General features: G+C 47.2%; 1 protein-coding gene and 1 non-coding gene across 6 annotated transcripts in view; both read right to left on the bottom strand.

Annotated features, from left to right (window-relative positions):
* Unc-115a (actin binding LIM protein Uncoordinated 115a) overlaps window positions 1-25,330 on the bottom strand; it is a 593,933-nt gene that overhangs the window by 519,436 nt on the left and 49,167 nt on the right. The gene's annotated exons all lie outside the window — the stretch shown is intronic.
* TRNAS-UGA (transfer RNA serine (anticodon UGA)) lies at window positions 12,218-12,290 on the bottom strand. Its single transcript has one exon. It is a non-coding gene; the product is annotated as a tRNA-Ser (tRNA).

The following is a 25,330-nucleotide window of genomic DNA, read 5'->3' as shown; positions in this document are numbered from 1 at the left end:
GGTGTTTCGCCGCTCGCGGCGGCGTGGGACAACCCGCGGGTACTCGTCGCCATCCTCGTCGCCAGTGTCACGATCCACCCGGGCTCGTGAACAAGGGAGTGCTCAAGGCACCCTCCGATTAGAGTTACTGTATATGCTACCAAAGATGCTCCCTGTGGTAGCATATACAGTAACTCTACCTCCGATAGACGGACGCTCCGCAGCGTGGTGGTGCTGAACGATGACCATAGAATAAAGAAACTATGACTGACCCAGTGTTGCCTGGTCGGACAACGCGGCGTAGCCCAAAGCTAGAGAAGCTGTAGCCCAAATGTAGCCAAACACAAAAATAGCAAAACAAATTTGTAGCCAAATATAGCCATTGATATTTTCAGTTTTGACTGTATGTACATTTTCACATTCGACTACGGTAACCCCTTTTTGTACAACCCGTCGTAAAAAAGAAATGTCCGTGATGCCGTGACGGTCGACCCTTAACATCAACAGCTACATAATGCTTTCCCACAAAACGCTTTTTTGTAGGCCCCGGAAACTCAAGTTACAGTGGATCGCTGCTGAGCGAGAACTTATCGAAATGAATGTTGAATGGAAGCACAAACAAAGAACTTGTAGGACGGCTGGAGGACAACTGGCCAGAAAGTGTTGAGAGACGTTGATGGAAATGAACTTATCACGATTTATGGTGATAGAAACAGGCATGCTGTTCGGGATTGAAGTAGGGATTGTAATTTCAAATTCACAAAGATCTCAAAGGCCAGTAAGTGGCGAGACCTGGCAATGAAATCTTGGTACTTCGGATGTAGTCGATGAGGTTACTGTAAGTCGGCTGTTATTAAGTACAACATAACTATTGCTTAAAATTGCAGTCGCTGTAATATTAGACACTTTCGCTTTATTCTATGCTTTGGAAATCAAAAGCGCACGCATGGCTACGGCAACACGCTGAACAGCGTATCACGTGTAAAATCGCCGTTTCGTTTTCAATCCGATTGTTTTTGCTTTGACTGTTTAAATACCGAAGCAGTTGGGCAGGAAAAAATGTAAACAGGTAGCTATTACCGCAAAAGTACTTAGCACTTCGGAAAACATGAATCGCATTAATTTCGAATTGCTAGACAAAATACTTTGTCACAATTACAGCCGCACTTCTCGTCTGCCTCCCACTAATGCCGTCATATAATCACTATCGCGCTCACTTATCACCGCTTTAGCAAGCTGCCAGTGCAAGACCTCATCCTCACTGCAGATAAAAATTCTGATAAAAAATGTTTCATGGCGTTTTCCGCGTTAACACTTCTTGATTACACACTCTGACCGGCAAACTTTCCATTGCATTAAAAAATGGGTACCATGAAAATTGGTTCTCAGCTCTTTAATATTCACATTTAAGAGTGGAACGTGATAGCATTCAAATATCCCCGAGTGCTTCTCACGCTTCCCGGCAACTGCAGGGTATGCAACCATAATGTTTACCTGCAAACACTGGAGGCGAACAATATGCACAAAGGCGAGCTTTCTGGTTCTTTTTTTTTCATTCCACTCGCACGGCAAGCGCCGCCGCTGCCGCGGAGGCGAGTGCCTTCTGGATGGTGTCGCATGGAACCGAGCGGGGCGCGCCGCTCCTACTTGGCAGTAACCGCTTGTCCTCGTTTTCTCCCAGTGTCCCCTATCCTGCTTCGCGCTGCATCACTCAGCATCATGGAAAACCAACTAGCCCAAACCATCGGCCCCCTACTAAGACTTCGAACGGCAGCTGGAAAAGGGATGTGTGTTCGAGGTTCTGCATAAGAAACATGTTTTCACGTATATGTAAATTACAATTCGACGCTACCATGTTTGCAGGTTGAGCGTAAGTCGTACTTTACGAATTTTCTCAGGCGTTTTACTTCGAGAAAAACAATTATTTCACTAATGCATATGCGCCAGCGAAGGGCCTACGTGGTTCGCGATCATATTTCTCACACGGACAACGGCGTCGACGCCGGATTTTCCGCGACATGGCACCCTTAACGCCTGTTGCGTTCAAGTGCATTTCGCACGCAAAGGAAAATGGCAGTAAAAAGCTTACCGTGAGAAACGCGGACTAGGTCGAAAACTGTGCCCACCGCGATACTTCATCCAGACGCCTTCGCCATGGGCACAGTGAAGCGTGTCATCTACCCGTGCTTCCCTTTTTTCATGTCGGCGCCACGATCGCCTAACCGTGCTGCTCCCGTTTCTCAGCATAGCCATGTTAGTACAGTGTACTGTGAAGCACCCTCCACACCCAGGCCCATCCCGATGCCAGGTGTTTGGGTGTTGGGATAAGATGATGATGAGACGACATTGCTGGAGTAAATGTTAGCACGGTGAAGCACGGTGTAACTTTAAGTGTGGCAATGATAAAATCATCGGCTCAGAGAACGGTGCACTGAGGGGGAGGGGAGTATTTCGCGCACACACGCACAGCCGCGCTGCCGGCTCAGCCAGCTAAAACAGCCTAAAAAAATTTGTTTCTTCTCTATGAAGAGTCGCCTCTGGAGCATGGAATAAGGTGCCGCTCATAGCCCAAATAAAGCCAATTCGCAGATTTTCAGTAGCCCAAACATAGCCACGTAGCCAACTCGCCCAAGGCAAAAATTTTTTTCTGTAGCCCAAATTGACTATATATAGCCAAACCTGGCAACACTGGACTGACCGGTGAGCAGCCGTGATCGTCGGCGTTTATGATGGATGGATGGATGGATGGATGGATGGATGGCGGCTATACCCTTTGTAACGGACGGTGGCTGGCGCCACCTAGCCTTTTGCTCCCCCTCTTATTTTATTTTTTTTTCCTTTCTTTATATCCTCTTTTCCTTAACCTAGTTTTCACTCCCCTCCTCCCCCCAAATCTAAAACAGTAGAGGAAACATTATCTCCCCGATTTATGGTATTATCTATCCCTTGACTTCCTCCACCAATCCTCTAGCCTCCCCTTCGTTACTGCCACTCTTTTCTCGTCTATTTGCCCTCGTTCCCTGGGAAAACCTAATGCCCCTTCCATATCTGCCACTGTTCCCTCTGCCAGGGTCGGGCGAAGGTCTGTGCATATCAGCACTATATGCTCAGTGGTCTCCATTTCGGCTCCGCAAGCTGTGCACCGAAGGTCCACGTCTTCAAATTTAGCCCTGTATGTTTTCGTTCTCAAAACCCCCGTCCTAGCTTCAAATAATAGTGAGCTGCCCCGCGAGTTATCAAATAAGAGCTCTCTCTTAATCTCCTGTTTTTTGTGACCTATACATTGATAGCGCTGGCTTTCCGAGCATTCTTTCTTCCCACATTTTTCTTTCCGTCTCCTTCACCTCCTTTCCCACACTAGAACCACGTTGGACCCCCTCCCTCGGCTGTAGGTATCTATTCCTCAACTTCCTCGTTCTGAGTGTCCACTTTGTGTTCAAACTTTTCATGTACAAATATTTGTACACTTTTTCTGCCCACCTTTTTTCCTCCAGTGCTGGGAGTCTCTGTTCAAATTTTAGTTTACTTATTGCCTCTCTACCTTCGAATGACGTCCATCCCATGTCCCCCTGCACTCCCTCATTAGGGGTGTTCCCGTGTGCTCCTAAGGCCAACCTGCCTACACTTCTCTGTCTCGTTTCCATGCATGTCTGAACTTCCGATTTCATGCACAATACCGAATTTCCGAATGTGAGGCCAGGTACCATAACCCCTTTCCATACGCCCCTAACCACCTCGTACCTATTATACTTCCAAAGTGCCTTGTGTTTCATTACAGCTGAGTTCCTTTTCACTTTTTCAATCATAATTTTTTCCTGTTCTTCCAAGTACTTTTTGCCCTCGTTCAGCCATACGCCCAAATACTTGTATTTTTCAACATGATCAACTTTAGTGCTTTGTATTTCCAATGGTTCCCCCCTTTCTTCATTATATACTATTATCCCAGACTTCTCTCTACTGAATTGCAGTCCCAATTTTTCTCCCTCCTCTCCACATATGCTCATCAGTTCCTGTAGCCCTACTCGGGTGTCAGCAAGCAGTACAATATCATCTGCATACAACAGTCCGGCTAGTACTTGAGCTACCTTCTGCCCTTACAGCATATAGCCTATGTCGGTTCCTATTGTGCTCTGTTCTAGCCTCTTTTCCATTTGGCTCATCTAGATCATAAAAAGCAGAGGCGACAATGGACAGCCCTGCCTGAGACCTCTTCTTATTTTAGCTGGCTTTGTAGTTTCCCCCTCCCATGTTATCTCTACCTCATTATCTGTATAAACTTGTTGTAGGAACCCAATCATCTTTCTATCTAGACCATATTCCCTCAACTGGCTCCATAACTTTTCTCGGTTTAGATTATCATAGGCTCCTCTAATGTCTAAAAAAGCTATCCATAGCGGTTTCTGCCTGGCTGTCGCTATCTCTATGCACTGTGTTATAACAAATAAATTATCTAGCCTTCTGTTCCTTCTAAATCCATTCTGCAGTTCTCCCAAGATCTCTTCACGTTCTGCCCATTCCTCCATTCTCTTTTTCACCATCATCTGCATTGCTACTCTGTATATGACTGATGTGATAGTTATTGGCCTGTAGGATTTAATGTTGTCCTCGCTTCCCTTACCTTTGTAAACTAATATAATTCTGCTTGATTTCCACTCCTGTGGAACACCTCCCCCTACTACTATTTGTTCAATAAGTTGTAATTTTAATTTACTTTTCTGGCCTAATATGCTTATCAATTTCATAGGTATGCCATCAGGTCCTGTCGCTGTTCCCACGGGAACCTTGTGTTCAATTCTGTCCCATTCCTTACTTGTCATCCTTCTGTACTCCTCTAATTCTGTCCTGCTGTTGTCATTGTTCTCCATTTCGCTACCCACTGGGTCTGCAAATGCTGCCTCTATTGTTAATCTAATATATTCCTGAGCTTCCTCTCCCTCTACCTTTGTTCCTTCTGGTGTGGTCAGTGAGTGCTGAACCACGTCTGTGTTCTTACTCTGTTGCTTTATGTGTTCCCAAAATTTCTTAGAGACATTTCTGTCTTTTTTTTTCGTATCTCTAACATCCACTGTACCCCAACTTTTGCTATCTTGGCTTGAATTAATGCCAATGCTTCTCTTTTCATTGCAAGGTAATCCTCCCATTTTGTCTCCACCTCTTCTGGTGTGGCTCCCCTTTTCTTTGCTGCTCTGTGTTTTCTGCACGCATCTTTGCGTAGCTCTATGGCCTCCTTAACTTCTCGGTCCCACCAGCTTTTCGGTTTATATTTTCCCTGCTTACTTCCTAGTTTCCTAATCTGTCCCTCCTCTAGCTCTCGATTAAAAATACCTATTAACTCGTCGTATGTCCATGCCCTTTGTGGTTGCTTGGATACCATGCTTTCAATGTTTTTGGCCACTTCTTGTAGCTGCCTGTCATTCAATTTGCTCATACCTTTCCTTTTTTTAGTTTCTACCAGTGGTACTGTCCTTCCAAAACTGATTTTGATTCGTTTGTGAACTCGCCCAAGTCGACGCCAAAAATTTTTTTCTGTAGCCCAAATTGGCTATATATAGCCAAACCTGGCAACACTGGACTGACTGGTGAGCAGCCGTGCTCGTCGGCGTTTATTGTGGTGCGGTGACCAATGTTGCCTGCCGAGCTTTAGCAGGCCACCGAGCCTGGTGGCGAACGAAAATTATGCCTCGGGGGCGTCACATGCTTGCTACAATGAAGTCAGTTAAAGTGATAAAGCAATGCTCTAGAACGTCTAAGGCGTCAGTGTAATCGCGAACAGAGCTTTAGTAACCGAGAAATTGAGGTAAATGCATGACACTATTTGAGACCCCACAGCGACATTTCGGTACTAGCCCAATGACGAAGGCACTCATCATAATTTGTCACTAGTACTCAGCTACTCGTATTAAAAGGTCATTTCATTAGGTTATAAGATGGAAGAAAATGCTACTTATCTACTTCTATTCGATTCTAAGAAAAAACATTTTGACATTACCCTTCAGTAGTATGGGTGGTCGAAAGGTTTTGTTTTCACTCGACTCTGCGCGCTCGACTGTGCGCTGCGCGCGCTTTGGATCGAGTTTCAGTTGTTTCGTTATCGCGTCGTGCTGCGCCGATTCTGCTGGCTCGCGATACTTGCATTTGGAACAAGCAGCGAGAATGTCACGTTCATGTGATGCGCGAACGTCCTCGAAACTTGGCCAAGGGCAGTTGCAGCGGCGAATCAAGCGTTACTTATCACTGTGTGCAAACGCGTGAACCTCCCCGTTCGAAGTGGTTAAATGCCGTACCTCTGCCACAGCGCGTTGGCAAAGAGCCGAAAAATCGCATAGTGTGCACGCTGCGCTTTCGTCCAGAGGATTACGAGTTCAACGCCGACTTACGGAAGCCATGTGGAGTGCCTTTCAAAGCAATGCTTTCCTGTGGCGCTGTTCCGTCAGTCTTGCCTGCATTCTCCGAAGCGCAAGAACTGCAGGTCGAAAACTGGACGATGAGTGCGGCATTTGGTTTTCACGAAGGAAAAGCTACAAATGTGTGAATATGTACAGCCACGACATAAAGCTGTTTCACATGGTGCGATTTTCAGTCAGTGACAGCGAATTCCGTCGCTCAGCGACCGCCGCGACGTCGTGGGCTCTCCGAGACTGGATTATAGCAAGTTGGTCGCGCCGTCGCTCAGTCGCAGTGATCGGCGCAATGTGGGAGAGGCAATGTGTGTTTCACAGCGCGTTGGTAGTTCTGTGGAGCAGTGTCGCGCGTCAGTTCTAGCTATGTTTAGGGCGTACCCACCAGCGTTTGCGGCTTCGGAGCATACATTTTTTTTCTTTCGCTTACACAATTCGTTTGAAAGGAGAAGCTGCACGCTATCCAGGTCGGCAGAAGGACGCCGCTTCAACATAAGGCACGTACTATCGCGCTCAGTATGAGCTACACCGCGCGAGCGCGTGGCCGTGCGCTCGGTATGGTTGTACAGTGGCCCCGATAGTGGCGTGTTTTCGAGCTATCTGGAGAGGGTGTAGCTGTTCCAGCAAGCTCGCATCACCTCCACTTGCATGCTTTCCCCTTCACCCTCGTTTAGAGTGGTTTTGATATCTGTTTCAAAAATGATAACTGTAGCCGTAGGCCGACGCCCAAACTTCGTAATCGCGCCCGCGCCGGTCCACATATTGGGTGTTATCTGGTGTGTCAGATTAATAAAAAGGAATGCGTTCGTCAGCTCGCAAAATGTCCCGGGTGCCCAACAGTGATCGACTTCTTAATTCATCTCAGGTTTTAGCATTTATAGCACGCAAGCTGTCTTAGTGAGGACCAATTTTTTTTTTATTCGGGCAGAATATATCTTTGACTGATCACACGACTCTTCCATGTCAGTGCACGTTAAAGAACCCTAGGTGGTCGAAATTTCCGGAGCTCTCGACTACGGCATCTCTCAGCCTGAGTCGCATTGGGACGTTGAACCCCATAAACCAAACCAAACCACACGACTGTTCAGAAAGGCAATTAAGTACCCTAGACAAAAATAACCTGCACACAACCTTGCGTTTATGTATCTAGGAAAAGTATCCTCTGGATAAGCTGACTGGAAATTAGTGTATTCTGGTAACACCAGTAATGATCGGCAAAATCGGTGTTTGGGGCGTTAGTGGTAGTGCACTCTAAAATTTCGGAACCATTTAATGCATCTTAAGAAGGCGTGGTGTCTTCTGGAGCCATCACGCATGGTGCGAACTCTATGAAGACGACGCATGACCCCAGGAGTTGGGGCAAATGAACAAAGTAGGCTGCTCCGGCCAGATGTGAAATGTTGCTATAGTACGGAGAATGGCGGTGGCAGCAATGGCAACGCATTGCCGCATTAGCACCGGGGCTATGCTAACACTGTCGAAAACAATGTATGGCCCACGTCGTGGCTGCTTCCGCCTTTACGCTGTACGCTGAGCCGCATTATCAGTGCTCAAATCATGTCTAAACGCACAGCCCTTCTTGGACAAAGAAAGCGCCGTCTTTGATAACCTTCGCAAGCCACGTCTGGTCGGTGGCAAAAGTGCTGCATGATCTTGCAGTTTCTGCTTCAGCGAAATCAAAGTGAACAAGAAACAGATAAGGCTTGCTGGAACAGCTACACCCTCTCCAGATAGCTCGAAAACACGGCACAATTGGCGCCACTGTACAACCTTGCAGAGCGCTCGGCCACGCGCTCGCGTGGTGTAGCTCATACTGAGGGCGATAATACCCACTTGATCGCCACCGTCGTCAACCTCTTCATCCCTACATATTGCGCCAGCTGCTTATATACATGCACACTCAACAGTAGTTCTTCTGCAAAAGCAAATACTCATCTGCAAGCTGTCGTAAAGTCTCAACGCTTCTAAACGTTAAAAATGGTGTATTATCAAATAAAAATAGGCAAATTCGATTATCTGACTAGTTTCCATGCTGTTCTTATTTAACGATGCAGGCATGGATATTTTGTGAGCAGGAGGCAACCTTGCGCATCGCTGCGACGGATATCGCACTGCCGCAAACGCATGTGAAAGCTGTGAGCGAAATTCGCTCTGTGACGTGCGCGGCAGAACCGATTTCTTTCGCCCCAATCGCGCCATGTGAAACAGCCTATACAGTTGTCGTCGTAGTAGTACGCAACGACGCCGGCTCAGTGCTTTAAGCATCAGTGCTTAAATCACTGAGGTCGAGCCCAGCATCGCGAGCCAATGTGTCGTCAGGGTCGTCCATTGCAACGAGTGTCAAAGTTGGCATCATAAAATAAACAACCAGCTTATTGTCGCGCGCTGTCCCTTCCGCTACCCAACATAGTTCCGCTTTCGCGCTGCTGTCGGCTCAGTCTTGGCTCAGTTTCTGGCCGCACGATTGCGTTTTGCGCAGAAAAGCCGTAGCGCCGTCTGCGGGAGCAGTTTTACTCACCGACGACGCAATGTCGCTATGAGACCATGACGTCACCACCCCTCAATCGGAGGGCGAGCGGAAGGCCTGCTTCGTAAAAGGAAACTAACTTCACGCATGAGCGATGAGCAGAGAACGGATGACGAAAGAGAAAGGAAAGAAGGAAGGGACAAACGAAAAGTGGCGGTAATTCCCTACTTTCATAAGGTTTCCCACAACCTAAAAAAGGTTGGGCAACGTTCTGGTGTAAACGTGTTTACAGCACCTAACAAACTCTTGAGGTTGAGTGTGATGAGCTGTCCCATGAGGAAACGAAAGCCTAGTTGCGATACCGCGCACAAAGATCCTTTTGTTACATGCACTCGCAATGTTGTGTATAAGATCCCACTCTCGTGTGGGAAGTACTACGTGGGCCAGACGGGCAGATGTTTAAACGTGCGTCTGGCGGAACATAGTAACAAAGTAGAGAGCATCGCAATAGATGGGCATCTGGCTGCCCATTGTAGAAAATGTGACGCGAAGGCACCATGCTTCCCGCTATTAAAACAAACTGTTGTTGTCTATCGCCACAGGAATAAGATTACGAGGGAAATTGTGGAAGCAGCCGAGATAGCCAGAGCAGGTGACGAGTGCATTAGCACGCCGTCTATATTTTTATCAAGGAAATAGCTTGAATTTTTGGGCATAATGGTCACACGAATGTCTTTTTCCTCCTTCCCTTCAGTGTGTTCTATTGCAGTGGCGTCCCAGTGAGTATACATGTACCCACCAGCTGCAATAAATCAATTGTTGAAAGTTAGCACTCGTCCTGTGTTCTGCTTGTCCCTGTGTCAAAATTTTTGCGCTATGTATCCTAGTCTGAATGTATCCCACCAACACGCCCAAACTTCTTCCCTGCTAAAGAGCGATTTTAACTTCGCTAGAGGTACACATACGCTTCAGAACGTATTTTCTCTTAAAACAAGTATCTTCTTCGCATGAAACAAGCGTTTAGAGGTTTCTGGGATGGTATTTCAACAGTCCACGTTGACTTAACATTAACCTTTAGTGTCCCTTTAAAGGTGGCCCAGTAATACTGAAAGATTCGAGCTTATACAGAATAGAATGATCTAGAGTGTCAAATACTTTTGTTAGATCGATGAATATGGCTCCTGCAACAAACCCTTCATCAATAAATCGTTTAATGTTATCCATGAAGTTAATGCTAATTCTGTCGAATAACCCTGTCTAAAATCAAACTGGAATGGAGAAAAGTTTAAATTTGTTGAGATAGTGCATTAGATGAGTGAAAAGTTTTTCAGTGGCCTTACTAAAAAACGGCAAAATGCAAATTGGGCGGTAGTTATTAATGTTTTCACGAGAACCCTTTTTGAACAGAGGGATTTAACACTATGTAATGAACACGAAGTTCAGTAGTGATGGAATATCAACCACCTCGTTCTTGCTCAACACAATCTGTGTTTTCAAGTGGTTTATAAACGTGTCAAAGCTTTGTTCATGTCAACCACTCAAAACTTGATGGCCTCACCAAAGTCTACATGCGCAAACAATAAAGAATGCTTCTCCATTCCAAATGCTCCTATTGCCTGACAACTGCACATATGCAAAGGATGCAAATGCACTGTTAACGCAGACAAGAATGCATGACATTTGCGGTCAAGCATAAGGGTAATTGAAAAAGGCCCTGCTTTATTTACAGCATACCCTTTGCAATGTCACCTTGCTTAGGGAGAACTGGTACAAGCACTTGTACATCTAGTAACAGCCCAGGAGTTCAATCGTGCAAGCAGCTCGCTTTCCAAATGTTTGCTTTACCTCTTTTGTCACTGAGCAGGCAGTATGGAAACCTTGGGAGAATGCGAGAGAGAGAGAGAGCACGGCCAATAGACAAGCAGGCACGGCCCCCAGAAGGGTGTGTCTCTTCAGTTTGGGACAATAGGTTAACAGCAGAATATTTTTAGCACTTAAATAACAGTTCTTTCTTATACTCTCACAACCTATAATTCGCACAGCAAATGTTATGCATGAAAGTGAAAACACCTAATAGCCTTATTCCATTTCCTTAGATACTAGGCGATATCCTACATGGACAGAATCATTTGTCTTCGGCTGCATGTCTGCTACTGCATTTTCCCATCCCATCTGCTCTTCCACCATGTAGCAAGATAACGTTCAACTGGGCCATCATGCGTCTCACTGACTGCCTGCTTGTTGCCTTTATGGAACAACATTCATATCTGGTGAAAGCAGTGCTTGGCTGGGCGTAGTACTTGGGGCAAGTACGGCCAGAAAATGGCAGTGGCGTGAAAACACTGGCTTAAGCTGGAACCACATGGCGTTTTTCCGCGAGCAAAAAGCGTGACGCGCTGCTAACGCCCGCTTCATTACCCAGTATCCCAACATGGCTTGGGACCCAGCAGAGCAAACTGATCTCCTGTATTTGTTAGAAACCGCCACGTTATGGCACCCATAACCATATATTCCTGTTTTAGAACAATCTAAAATTTTGTAATTTTTATACTTGTCCTGAAGAGTGCGGAAATCTTGTATAATGTGTTCTTGTGGGGTGTCTTTTCTTCAGTTGTGTCAATGTCCGATCACATAACTGTAAAATCGTACCACAGGGGATTTCGTGGCACTTCAGCAACCTGGAGAACCTCATGGGGAATGTCATAATCCCAACAGTATTCCTCATATTGCAGCACAAGTGGCCTAATCATATTCGGTTTATTTCTATAGTGTAAGTGAGTTGCATTTATTGTGTATGTTGTGGCGATGACTTAATTCTGAGCATGTAGGAAAAAGTAACGCTCTGTACTGCTGTAAAGGAGGCTCAATACAGTCAATGTATGGGGGACGTTCTGAAAGTAAGTTTTGCCGTTTGTTTGAAAGAGGATGGGAAATTCCATGAGAGATCAAACATGCATGTCCACTTGATATTTTTGTTTTGTCTGTTATATGTCATGCAGGGATATTCAAACTGCACAGAACAAAAAATTTTATTCCCGAAAAGCAAACATTCCCAGCAAGCCAAAAAGATAAAAAAAGAATAGGCGGCATAAGCATCCTCCTATTGCTTACAATATTTTCCGATTTCACGGCCAAATTAAATGCAAATCAAAAACGTGTCAAAAAACCTTCCTGCTCATTTTAATACCAGGGTTCGTACAGACTCAAAAGGGGAAAATTCAAGGATATTCAAGGAATTTCAAGGCCCAGTTGGATCATGAGAAGCCAACAAACACTGACACCAAGGACAACATAGGGGAAATTACTTGTGCTGAATAAATGAAATAAAGAAACGATAAATTAGTGGAAATTAAAGTGGATGAAAAAAACTACTTGCCGCAGGTGGGAGCCGAACCCACAACCTTCGCATTTCACGTGCGATGCTCTACCAATTGAGCTACCGCGGCTGCGTTTGCCCATCCACTTTATTGGGTATTTATGTGTACTATCAGAACCCTGGGAGTGTTAGCCAGCGCTACCACTCATAGACCTTGGTGGCAGACGTGGAACGTCGTTTTTGCCGCAGGCGTCACGAGAACGTGATCTTTTTGGGTGAAGGCAACTGGTCAATAAACCCACATATGCTACCTGAAGGCATCAATGTTGCCGGATTCAAGACCCTCGTTATGTAATAAACAAGAAGAAAGGGGGTTAACCGAGGGGCCCGATTTTTATTAGTCATATCATGAGAACCCATATCATGGGTTCGGCTCCCACCTGCGGCAAGTTGTTTCTTCATCCACTTTAATTTCCACTAATTTATCGTTTATTTCATTTATTCAGCACAAGTAATTTCCCCTATGTTGTCCTTGGTGTCAGTGTTTGTTGGCTTCTCATGATACGACTAATAAAAATCGGGCCCCTCGGTTAACCCCCTTTCTTCTCGTTTAAGGCCCAGTTGGAGTATTTTCAAAGACTCAATATAATGCTACATACAGCAGTCTTCAATATCAGGTACAAATTTCACTGAACAAAGCTGAAAAAAAAAACATTTCAAGGAACAGCTTGTATTGCACTGAACCAACATAACATTACTGAATAAAGTCGAAAAAAAAAAAAAGAACATTTCAAGGAACAGCTTGTACTGCACTAAACCAACATAATATTACTGAACTAAGTCAAAAAAAAATTTCAAGGAACAGACTGTATTGCACTAAACCAACATAATATATGTTCCGTGTTGAAAAACACCCTGCAGTGCATTGCACCAATGTCGAACAGCAATTCATTCTGCAAAAATGCTAATGGCAACTTCAGGGGAGCCCCTGCCACTTTTCCTGAATCTTCTGGTTGAGGCTACAGAGTTCCTCAGTCTTGCTTCGTGCAGCCTTCCTCAGACTATTTGATCTGACCATGTACTTCAGATCACTAGCTGCTTATGCCTTTTCGGCATATGTATCCGCTGAAGCCTGGAGAGAGAGAGAGAGAGAAAACTTATTTCTATGCCAGCGTCTGGCGCTCAACCCTGGTCGGTCAGCTACCAGTCCTCACCCAACACGTCTCTGACGTGCTGGATAAGTACCGGCAGGAGAATGTTAGTTGCATGGGGTGGTACAACAGGTCCTTCAGGTTTTCTACAGCAACCTGGCAGTTCACGCTAAACCGTCGCTCCACAGTGGCCTGTCCGTGGCAGAGCACGAGCAAAAGCTTGACAACCTTCCACATTTCCCCATATGATGAATTAAACCTCATCAGCTCAGTCAAGAACTATTCCAACCTGTTTACATTCTTGAACATTCGCAGGTTATGCATCTCTTCCTGCAGGAACTCGGTGTACTCCCCCAGTACAGTGTGTCTTTGGCGCTCAGACATTCTGCCCGCTGTAATGAGGGAATCCAACACTCTTCTGAAACCGGCAAGGCACTTATATGGTTTAGTACACATTTGTCCTGAGTCCAGAGAGGACAAACTCCTAACGATTGGGAATCTCAGTGGACTTATCTCAAGCACCTTCTTTGTCACACTGATCAAGAAGCATTTGCTTTCCATGGGGACCTGAAACACGTCCTTCTGGCTTGCTTTATTTTTCCTGACAGTCTGTTCAGCAGCATGGCCTACATCCACCTTTTCAAGTGGAGTGTGGTTCTGGGTGCTTTCAATGTCCACCATCAGCAGACCAGTGGCTCCTTTTGCTGAAGACCGAGACTTCAGAAACTTCGTCAGTAGCTTCCCGACCACAGTTTCCAAGTCTCTTGCAAGAAAGAACACCATGGGCTGATCCGTTTAGTACTCAGTGAAGAATGGCTTGAGGGTCATGGCCACATCCAGTGCAAATTGAAGCTTTGCTAGCAGTAAGCCATCACAGGCAAACTCACACAAGTTATGAAATGATCTACACTTTAGGGGGCTTACTTCCTTCTTTCTTGCAGCTGCAATAACTTCTTAATGTCACACTACAACAGCAAGGCTCTCTCTATCACAGGCACATTTTCCAACCACTGGTGGGCAACAAAGTTCAGGGGAAAAGTCGCCTGACCGGTAACTGCTGAGAAGTCCTCCCTCCTTGCAGGAGGACCATGGAAAAGCGCGCTCAGACTCGAGAGCAGACAGCCAAGTCCCCACTTACTTGCTGTAACACCTGCCCTGTAGGCGTTGTGCATGGTGTGGAGGCCACAAGTCCCAATGTGCAGACATTGAACTTGGTATGCTTGATGCAGGTGCTCTTGGAAATTCTTGAGTAACTTCAGGTTAACATTGGGACCATCCATTGAAATCTGAAGAATTTTCTCAAGAGGGAAAGGCTTGAGCGTAGTCAGCAGCGTTCCTTGGATGTCCTCGGATGTCGAGTGCTCCATAAACACCGAGGTATAGTACGTCTTTGCCACCTTGCGAGACGAATTCCAAAACCGGATGTGAACATCGAATTGTTTCCACTGGAGATAGTTGTTCGTTGACTCGTCAAAGAGCACCACATAGTAATCGCAATCTTTTATCTCCCGTTGCAGAACAGATAAAAAGAAGGGACTCAGACCATGGCACGTCACATAGGCACATTTTTCCTCTCCGCAAGAAAATGCTTTGGCCACGCCACTGTCCGGGAACATACGCTGGAATAGCTGGCCTGCTTCTGACGACGACCGATAGGAGAAATGCGATGTAACAACTTTCAAAGTCCACAGAATCTCCGCATTCATCACCAGCTCGTGCGCCTTGCAAGCATCGTCTAGCTTTCCCAATTGCGAAGGAGGTGGGATGGCTGACTATTGCCCCGTACTTGGACCTAAGTAGCTTCGCACCGAGCTGTTGGCTGCAATCTTCATGACACTAGCATGCTTAGCACTCTTCATATGGCTCTTTAACGCTGACTAGCCCATGTTGGTGATATTAGGGAGTTTTAGAATAGGGGCCCCAATAGTTTGGGGCCCCAAAGAGCTTTGTGGGTGTTAGCGTTGGGGCACGTAGGAGGGAAGAGTTTTAGAATAGGGTTTTACGTCCGCGAATAGCGTCTTGCGCTGACAGCGCCACTACGGTGTCAAAGAAAAGCTATTAGAAATAAATAATATATACCGTTTTATGATAGAAATAATTTTGACTTTCGTGTATTCGCATTTAATTACAATTTAGAGGTTAATCTGTAAGCAGCAAACAATTAGTTGCGCTTAGTTTTGAGCAAACCAACTTTACTAGCCTTCACCAGCCAAGCTTAGCCATGTTAGGCCTACGAGCCATAAAATCCACAATCGAATTCAAAATCAGCGGCGTCTAATGAGTCAATCTTTATAACACACGCTAGTTGAGAGAAAGCGATAACCGCAGTCACTACTCCTAGCTTGCGAACTTCACGTGTTACAGCGAATCGAACCCAGTTTGGTGCTAGGTTAGAGCCGTCGCTTCGATGGGTGCCGCCACGTTTGCCGACGCAAAACTTTTGGGGCCGCTATTTGGGCTGCCGCTAAATCGGTGAAATAGCGTTCCCAACGCAAAACCCAAAGGCAGTTTGCGTCTTGCGCATGCGCAGTGGCTTCGACGCTATTTCTTTGGGGCCCCAAAACGTTTGGGGCCCCTATTCTAAAACTCTCTATTGAAGGTCTTTCTGCAAGGTCTGCATCTTGCACGGTGCTCACTCGTCGTATCTGGTGCAATACAGTCTTTGTAAGCTTCGTTGCAAAGCCACGCGCCTTAAAATTTGCTTTTCCCAGGCATTTGCTTAGTATTCAGATGTTTCAGCCGCAACAAGTCGGGTGCAGAAGCGACCGCACAATGCACTACCGTCAACCAACACAAAGCGCCAAGATCAGATTGCATTGAATTGGCTCAAGTTGGCTTCAAAGCCGAGTGGCTCCAATGTGGCTAACCGTCGCGCAACATTGGCTATATTAGCACAAACTGATTTTTTACGCCTGAAACACATATTGAAACACAATACTGCAAATACAAATATTATAACTGCGTTTATTTTATTAATAGCCATTTGCACGTACTACGCTAGGAATTCAAGGGTTTTCAAGGAGCAGCAAAAAGTCCAGGATTTTGAAGGGCCTTCAAAATGAAATATTCAAATTGAAGGGTTTTCAAGGTTTTTAAGGAACTGTGCGCACCCTGTAATACGCTTCTCAGTAAATTTGTTCCATTGAAGAAATAAAAACGAAAGACACCGACCAACAGAAGTGATAAAAAATGAATAAATCTAAAAGACGTTTCGGCTTCGCTACGGAAGCCTTCTTCACAATGGGATGACGGAAGCTTCATGGAAGCTTATGTATATTTCAGAACGCGACGTAAGCAGCGCGTGTATGACGGGAGGAGGGTTCCCTCATTTCGATTGAGCGTGTGACATGTTTTTTGTATCTCCAGTAATTCCAGATACAGCCGCGACTTTAGGTTTCTTTCTTGGCCGATAATTCTCGAGCGATCCCAGTCGATCTTGTGGCCCGTTGCATCCGTGTGCTCGGCAAGGGCATTCGACACTGTACGTTTCTTTTCGACATCTTTCTGATGCTGCCTCAGTCTCTGTTTGAAGTTGCCCGATTCACCTATGTATGCGTAGTCGCAATCTGCGCAGGGTATCTTTTACTCAACAATAGACCATATTCACACTATCGATCAGGTGATAGAGAAATGTGCGGAATATAACCAACCTTTATATATAGTTTTCATTGATTACGAGAAAGCGTTTGATTCTGCCGAAACCTCAGCAGTCATGGAGGCATCACTGAATAAGGGTGTAGACGAGCCGTATGTAAAAATACTGAAAGATATCTATAGCGGCTCCACAGCCACCGCAGTCTTCCATAAAGAAAGCAACAAAATCCCAATAAAGAAAGGCGTCAGGCAGGGAGATACGATCTCTCCAATGTTATTCACAGTGGGTTTACAGGAGGTATTCAGAGACCTGGATTGGGAAGAATTGGGGATAAGAGTTAATGGAGAATACCTTAGTAATTTGTGATTCACTGATGATATTGCCTTGCTTAGTAACTCAGGGGACCGACTGCAATGCATGCTCAGTGACCTGGAGAGGCAAAGCCGAAGGGTGGGTCTAAAAATTAATCTGCAGAAAACTAAAGTAATGTTTAACAGTCTCGGAAGAGAACAGCAGTTTACGATAGGTAGTGAGGCACTGGAAGTGGTAAGGGAATACATCTACTTAGGACAGGTAGTGACGGCGGATGCAGATCATGAGACAGAAATAATCAGAATAAGAATGGGCTGGGTTGCATTTGGCAGGCATTCTCAGATCATGAACAGCAGGTTGCCATTATCCCTCAAGAGAAAAGTGCATAACAGCTGTGTGTTACCAGTACTCACGTACAAGGCAGAAACCTGGAAGCTTACGAAAAGGGTTCTACTTAAATTGAGGACGACGCAACGAGCTTTGGAAAGAATGATGGGTATAACGTTAAGATATAAGTAAAGAGCAGATTGGGGTGAGGGAACAAACACGAGTTAATGACATCTTAGTTGAAATCAAGAAAAAGAAATGGGGCATGGGCAGGACATGTAATGAGGAGGGAAGATAATCGATGGTCATAAGGGTTACGCGCTGGATTCCAAGGGAAGGGAAGCGTAGCAGGGGGTGGCAGAAAGTTAGGTGGGCGGATGAGATTAAGAAGTTTGCAGGGACGACATGGCCACAATTAGTACATGACCGGGGTTGTTGGAGAAGTATGGGAGAAGCCTTTGCCCTGCAGTGGGCGTAACTAGGCTGATGATGATCTTATAGACCACGCCGGGAAACGATTATCTCGGAAGCCTGTCCTTGCCGCCGACGAGTGCTTGTCTCAGCTTACACACGGGCACGTGCGCCACCTCAACGTCATAACTGCGTAGAACGCGAGACAAGGTTTCGCTTATCCCTGGAACGTAAGGTATGGCAGCCCGCTTTCTTGGTCGGGGATTAGCCGGACGAACTGGATTGGACAGACGGCGTTCCACAGCACTCAAAAAGGATGTGGGATAGCCGCTTGCCGAGAGATCACCTCGCACGTGGTCCAAGTCAGTGGAACGACTTTCTGCTGTGGTGCAAATGCGGTTCGTACGGTTGAGCAGCGAGGCAGCAACTGACCTTTTGTGAGCGTCTGGATGAACGGATTGAAAGTTCAGGTAGCGGCCAGTGTGTGTGTCCTTATGGTATACGCTGAACAAGAGCAGTCCATCGAGTCTGGTGACAAGGACATCTAAAAAAGGGAGTCTGCTGTCGACCTCTGTCTCAACTGTGAATTGGATGGCATTTTCCTGACTGTTTAGGTACACAGTGAACAAATCCAAAGCGCTGTGCTGAATCAGACAAACAGTCAATCACATAGCGCAGAAAAAGTTTTGGCCTAGGACTGAAGGACGCGAGAGCACGCCTTTCCAAACATTCCAGCGTAAGATTGGCAGCAGTAACAGAGACGGATGCACCCATTGCCATACCATGGACTTGCCTGTAGAAGACCTTGTCGAAACAGAAGTACGTGTTTCCAAGGCAAAAAGAGGAGCCTCTTGAGGTCGGGAACGTCAATGGGCGACCTGTCTGGCAAGGTCCTGTCAGATTCCAGAGCAGAAGTGCATGCTTCCACAGCCAAGTCAGTCGGTGTCTGTTCGTCAGTGTCCTTCGTTTTATTTCTTCAATGCTTCATCCCGAAGAGACGGGTTTCCGTCGAACCCTCGATTTCAATTTGTTCCATGCATTTTCTTTATGCTACCCACAAATAAAAAAATGCTAAACTCCAAACATGGCCCAAACCGGAAATTTTGAAACTGATGCGTCTTGGTGCTTTTTTTATTTCACACAGAAACTTGAAGAAAGTGTGCAAACATAGAACATTCTCTTTGCAATTTATGCAAAATATCTTCCTACATGAAATACAAAAGAAGAAAATACTTAAACAAGTTTTATCAAAAACACTCATTTTCAAAAAATAGAAACTCCGGTTCCAGTTTCTGAAATAATTTTGGATGAAACTCCACTTATGTCAGGCAAAATGTAGGTGCGATTATGTTTCATTTGCTTTATTCACAAAATATAACGGGCCAAAGTGGCCCATATTGAGCACGCTGGCTTCAGTACCTGTACTGGTTGTCTATCGGCTTGCATTAAACACAAATCTAATTTACTGCTTCTCCATAACGCCGCTCTGGCAGCTTGTTATTAACAAAAATGCATTGTCACATTTTACTTGTGTCTACTTGTACGTGGGTGGGAGGCTGCCACATTCTAAAGTGCTAACACGTACTGAGTTTGCAGCCTACAACCTCTGTGGACATCGGACTTGCGCCTCCATTATTCCCTTTTCAGCAGTGCGAGACACTGCGAGTGTATGTTGTGGCTGACTGCCAAAACCTGCCTGGTGCACACAGTAAATCCCCTGTAAGCGGCGCCAAGGCAGGCTAATCCATAAGAAACTGAGCACTTCCATAATTAGCAGGTGCACCATTATGGAGGCATACCTGCCAACCAGCAGATTTGGAAATTCGTAAAACTTTCGCAGTGTGTGCGTGCGTGTGTGTGGGAGGGGGGTGCGTGGCAACAAGTATTTTTTTACGGGATTTACCTTTTGCAACAAGCTTACTCATGTTTTCACAACTGCAAGTGAAATCCTTGCCTTGGAGAGTAAAGAGACTAACTCCACTGGGGCACAATTTATTTTTGCACTGATTTTGCTGTTGCCGACTTTGCCTGCTTCAGAAACTTCTCCATGTAGGTTTGCTCAAAGCAAGTACACCTCTGGTGCCCCTTAACCATCAGCAGACTTTAGAGTGTTCTCTCACACACAGACGAGCGAAACTCAAGAGTTTTGTTCACAGTGTTGAATATTCTCTCACATCCAGCATTGCTGTGGGGAATGATGAGAATACCCAGCATAACCGTTGAAATTCTGTGGAACCTGAGCGATCCGTCAACACTTTGAATGCTTCCCAATTGCGACTACTGCACGTCACACCTTGGCTCATTCATTATGTCGGCTGAAACCTGATATGCTTGGAAGTTGGCAAACGCGACTTCAAGTGCGTCGACTGCTTCTTTTGATTCGCCACACTGCTGGGGTAGGATAGCAGGGAATGCCCTAATAAAATGACATATGCTGTTGAATGAAGCAGTTTCCAGAGCTTGTACTTGAGCAACTACAGCCATCTTGTGCTTGACGTCTTCTAGCGGGAATTTGTGGCGAATGTAATTGCATGCTGCAGACATACAGCAGAGAACTGCTCTCTCTCAATGCAGCTCAGTGTCTCAGCCACAGAGTAGGTTGTGCTGCCATTGACTCATCAGCTTTCTGGTTCTCTGCAGCTCCATACTGAATTTCCAGCAATGAATGAAATGCTTTCACAACACCAGGGAGCACAAATTTAGGAGATCCCCGAAAAGGCGATTGAAGAGGCCCCTCAGTACATGAATCTCAGGAGCCTGTACCTGAAGAAGGCAATTTTCGTTCTCAAAAAGTGGTATAACATTTTGGAGAAAAAGACAACATGCCCTGTTTAGCTCCAATGACAAAAACTAAAACAGGCACTCCTTCCGGGTCATGTGGCTGGCGTCCTCAGAATCCTTGGTATGAAGTTTGTTTTTTTGCTTGAAGTCCAGAATGAGCTCCTTTCCTCTTTAGCGAGAGTTCATCACCGTCAGTGCTTTTCTCCCCGAGGCCTGCAGCAGTCTTGTGAAGATGTGTAGCAGACTTTGGGGTCAGTGCAAGGTTCTTGGGGGTTTGTGAGGAAGTTTTCGGAATTTGGTAGGACTCCAAAAACAAGCTCTGCTTACTGCCCTGCTTTGTTTCAGGTTTAAAAAAAGCTGAGTAGTGGTTTTTGTCACGAACCACCCGGGTTCGTGAACAAGGAATGGCTCAAGGCACCCTCCGTTAGACGGACGCTCCGCAGCGTCGTGGTGCTGAACGATGACTGACCGCAGCCATGATCGTCAGTGTTTATTGGGGTGCGGTGACCAATGTTGCCTGCCGAGCTTAGCAGGCCACCAAGCCTGGCGGGCGAATCAAGATTATGCCCGAGGGGGCATCACATGCTTGCTACAAACCCTTACCCCCAGTTTGTTGAAGAAAAGAAACAAACGTCCATGTTCGAAATACGAGGCTCTGCCTCCACCCTAGCTGGGTCGACGGTGCCTGCTAGCCAGGCGAGTAACGGTCCGGCGGCCTCCGCCGTAAGTACTCCGCCTGGGCACCGGTGTTGATGGGTCGGGTGTGGCAACGCCGGGTGCTGCCTGAGCCAGCCTCGCTCCATTCGGAAGGTCCGTAGTGGTTGGCCTTGTGAGTGGCGCTGGGCTTGACACTGGTCCAATGGGTGCCGCACCACTGGCAATGGTTGCCGCCTCCGAGGTGGGTGGCTCTCCGCTGGAAGCGACTAGTGCTGCCGCTAGTCCTCCTGCGGGCTGGAACTCAGAAGTGGCAGTCGAGGGTGCTGGCCAGGTCCCGAGGTGAGGCCTGACATGGTCGGCATGTCTGTGCCACATGCCTCATCTGGCATGTGGATGAGCAGCGATGAAGCGTTGGCAGAAGATACCACCTGTCCGACAGACCAGGGTGGGCCAGGACGGAAGTTCCTGGCGAAAACTGGAGCTCCCGACTCTGGCAAAGGCCCGGGACGGCACCCTTGGTCAGCAGCCAGCTTCTGCTTCAGCTGCTTCGAGAGCACTGTGGATCGGAGGTCCGGATGCAAGATGTCCAAGGGTGTCTTGACCATCCGACCCAGCAGGACCTCACAGGGGGCACGGCCAGCGACATCTTGGGGCATGGTCCGGTACTGAAAACAGTATCCGGGCAATCTGCGTCCGGAAATCCCGTCTGGATCTACTTGAGCTTGTCTTTGATGGTTTACACCACCCGCTCAGTTGCACCATTTGAAGCAGGGTGGTACGGCAGAACGATCATCCGGCTGATTCCGTTCTTCGTCAGCCAGGCCAGGTACTCTGTGCTGGCAAAAGCAGGACCACTGTCAGACACAATGACGTCCGGCAACCACTGGGCGGCGAAGACCTGTCGTAGCGCTGCAATGGTCATGCCTGCTGATCGAGTGGTGACAGGTAGAACCACGACACACTTCGAAAAGGTGTCCACCACTATAAGGAAGTAATCGCCCTTGAAGGGTCCCCCAAAATCCACATGTAGGCGGGACCAGGGTCTCTGTGGGAACGGCCAGGGGGTGATTTCCACATGACGCGAGGCTCGCTGATGCTCCTGGCATATTTGGCAGCTCTGCATCAAGTGAGCGATGTCCTGGTCCAGGCCAGACCAGGCCACCAAACATGGGACCGGGCCACCATCTTGGTCTTTTCTACGCCAGGATGACCCGCGTGCAGCAACTGCAGGACCCTGAACCGGAGACTATGGGATCACCACCCTAGAACCCCAAAGTAGGCAGCCCTGCTCCAAGCTCAGCTCAGCAGCCTTGTGGCTATAGGCGTGCTGAACCAATTCCTCTTCACGGGACACCGCCTTGACCACCTGAGACAGGACTGGGTCCCGACTGGTCACTTGAGATAGAGCAGATCTGGAGAGCACCTCCGGGTACGCGTGTTCCAGCATGAACACTTCAGCAGGTTCTGGCACAGCATCGGCGCCTCTGGCAGGGGCAGGGAGCTCAGGGCCTCAGCAGGTCCCAGGTCCTTTCCCAGATGGTAAACCAGCTGGTAACCGTAAGCTGCCAGCATCAAGGACCAGCGTACCACTCGAGGTGATGCCTGCACAGGAACTGCCTTGTCAGGCCCCAGCAGCCCCAACAGCGGCTTGTGGTCCGTGACCGCCACGAACTTCCGGCCCCACAGATAATGATGGAAGCGTTCGACACCGAACGTGAGGGCCAAACCTTCCTTGTCCAGCTGGCTGTAACGTTGCTCTGCAGCATGAAGCCGTTGAGAAGCAAACGACACAGGGCATTCCTGGCCATCTTTGTCCCGGTGTACCAGGACGGCTCCCACACCATACCGCGACACATCTACGGTAAGGATGACAGGCTTAGCAGGATCGAAGTGCACTAGCACTGGAGCCTTGGTGACTAGCTCCTTGCTGCGGTGGAAGGCCCAGTCCTGCTTCTTCCAGACCCATTGCTGACCATCTCGAAGCCGAAGATGGAGCGGCTGTAGAAGCTCCGACAGGTTCGGCAGAAAACTCCTGCCGAAGTTGACGAGGCCAAGGTAGCTCTGAAGCTCCTTGTTCTGGGGCTTAGGTGCCTTGAGCACAGCATCAACTTTGCGAGGATCCGGGGCTAGGCCTGCCTGGGAAATGACATGTCCCAAGTACTCAACGCTGGGGGCTAGGAAAACGCACTTTTCCAGCTTGAGCTTGAGGCCGACGTCCTGCAGTCGTGGCAGGACGTTGTGCAGGTTCTGCAGGTGGTCCCCGTCGTCGCTGCCAGTAACCAGGATGTCCAAGTACAGCGCCACGTGCCTCATGCCCCTGAAGAGGTTGTCCGTCTCCCTCTGGAATATGGCTGGGGCCGACGCCACGCCAAACGGTAAGTGTGTGTACTGAAAGAGCCCCAAAGTTGTCGATATTGTGACATATTTCCGGGAGGCATCCTGGAGCACCAGCTGCTGGTAAGCATCTCTGAGGTCAAGCTTGGTAAACTTCTGTCCACCAGACAATGCTGACCAGAGATCTTCAATCCGAGGCAGTGGGTACTTCGCGACAGTAGCGACAGGGTTGATGGTAACCTAGAAATCCCCGCAAATCTGTTGTATTCCGCTGAAGTAGTAGTTTGCAGTCGCTGTTTTCCAAATGCACGTAAAACGGCAGTGGTCTCCAAGCGCCCAGGCACTACATTCCGCTGTACGTTGTCGCGCGTGCCACAACCCGTCGCAGATTGATGCGAAGCAGCGAACACGAGCAGATCACTGGGTACAATAGGCGGTGGTTCTTGGATGGAATCGCGTTCACAGTTTCAACCGCAGCTGGTGCAATTAGAGGCTAGAAGGTTATCCTAGTGTCGGGAGCGGGCGCCCTTTCCCGAAGCGCCAGAGAAACCAGTTTGGATGCTTGGCGGGGTAGTTCGAAGAGGGCGCTGCGCTCCTGTGGCGGGTTACTGACGCCAGCCGAAGGAATGCAGACACAAGTCGTCGTCAGTTTTTGGTAGCACGTGTACCGACGTAGTTCACTTTGTTGCAGCCTTTATTTTCGTTGAGACCGTAGTGCCACGGCTTGGTGCGATGCGACGTTGAACTTCTGTGATAATGCCCTCAAAAAAAGAGAGGACATGTTTTGTTCCCCTTTGTAAGGGCGGTTACAAGTCGTCTATAGAAAAGGTGTCGTTGTTCCGCGCTCCATTCGACCCTGTTCGCTTGAAGGCCTGGGCAAGGAACATCAAGAGAGACGTTGGAAAACGAAAGAGTGATGTTGGAAAACGAAAGGCTGACCACCTAACAGAAATTATTGATGAGCTATTGGATGATGGCAATTTGGAGTGTGTAGAATCTGTGTTGAAAATACAAGGCAAACAGTTTGATCATGACAACTGTGTCGAAAAGCACAGTGACAGTAGATTAGTATATTATATAGCCGGCTATGTTGTCAGAAAGTCTTTAAAAAAATTTCCATGCCCAGAGTGTGCCTCTTGCCTTTGTATTTTGCCCCTACAAGCAGATTCTGATGTAAATTCTATACTAACCAGGCAGTTTGATCATGGGGGCTTGATCTACCCTTCCAAGGTTGTTGAGGAGCTTGTTTGTAAAGTTGAGGACACATTTACTGTGTATTTCAGCAGGAATCAGCTTCATGCTGAAAGCATGGTCTGCTTTTTGCATTTCCTTCAGGGAGCGAAGCTTAAAGAAGTGGGTTGCAGCTCATGAGCATGGGCGGTGTTTGACAACAAACATAATAAAGTTCTATGCACTGACGAGGCTGCACTTCTTTGCAAAAGCAAAGAACATGGAACGGAGCACTCAAAGAGAAAAACAGAAGCTCATGAAAATGAGGCGATGCCAGTAGAATGACAGTCGCGAAAATGCTCCCTGCTTTTGTACATACCTACCTTCGTTGTGCAATCATAAAAAAAAAAACTTGTAACATAGGTTTTGAAA

Source organism: Dermacentor variabilis, unplaced genomic scaffold, assembly GCF_050947875.1.
Source record: "Dermacentor variabilis isolate Ectoservices unplaced genomic scaffold, ASM5094787v1 scaffold_12, whole genome shotgun sequence".
In the NCBI taxonomy this organism is placed as follows: domain Eukaryota; kingdom Metazoa; phylum Arthropoda; class Arachnida; order Ixodida; family Ixodidae; genus Dermacentor; species Dermacentor variabilis.
The sequence above is the reverse complement of the archived record's forward strand: the minus strand, read 5'-3'. Positions and strand labels throughout refer to the sequence as shown.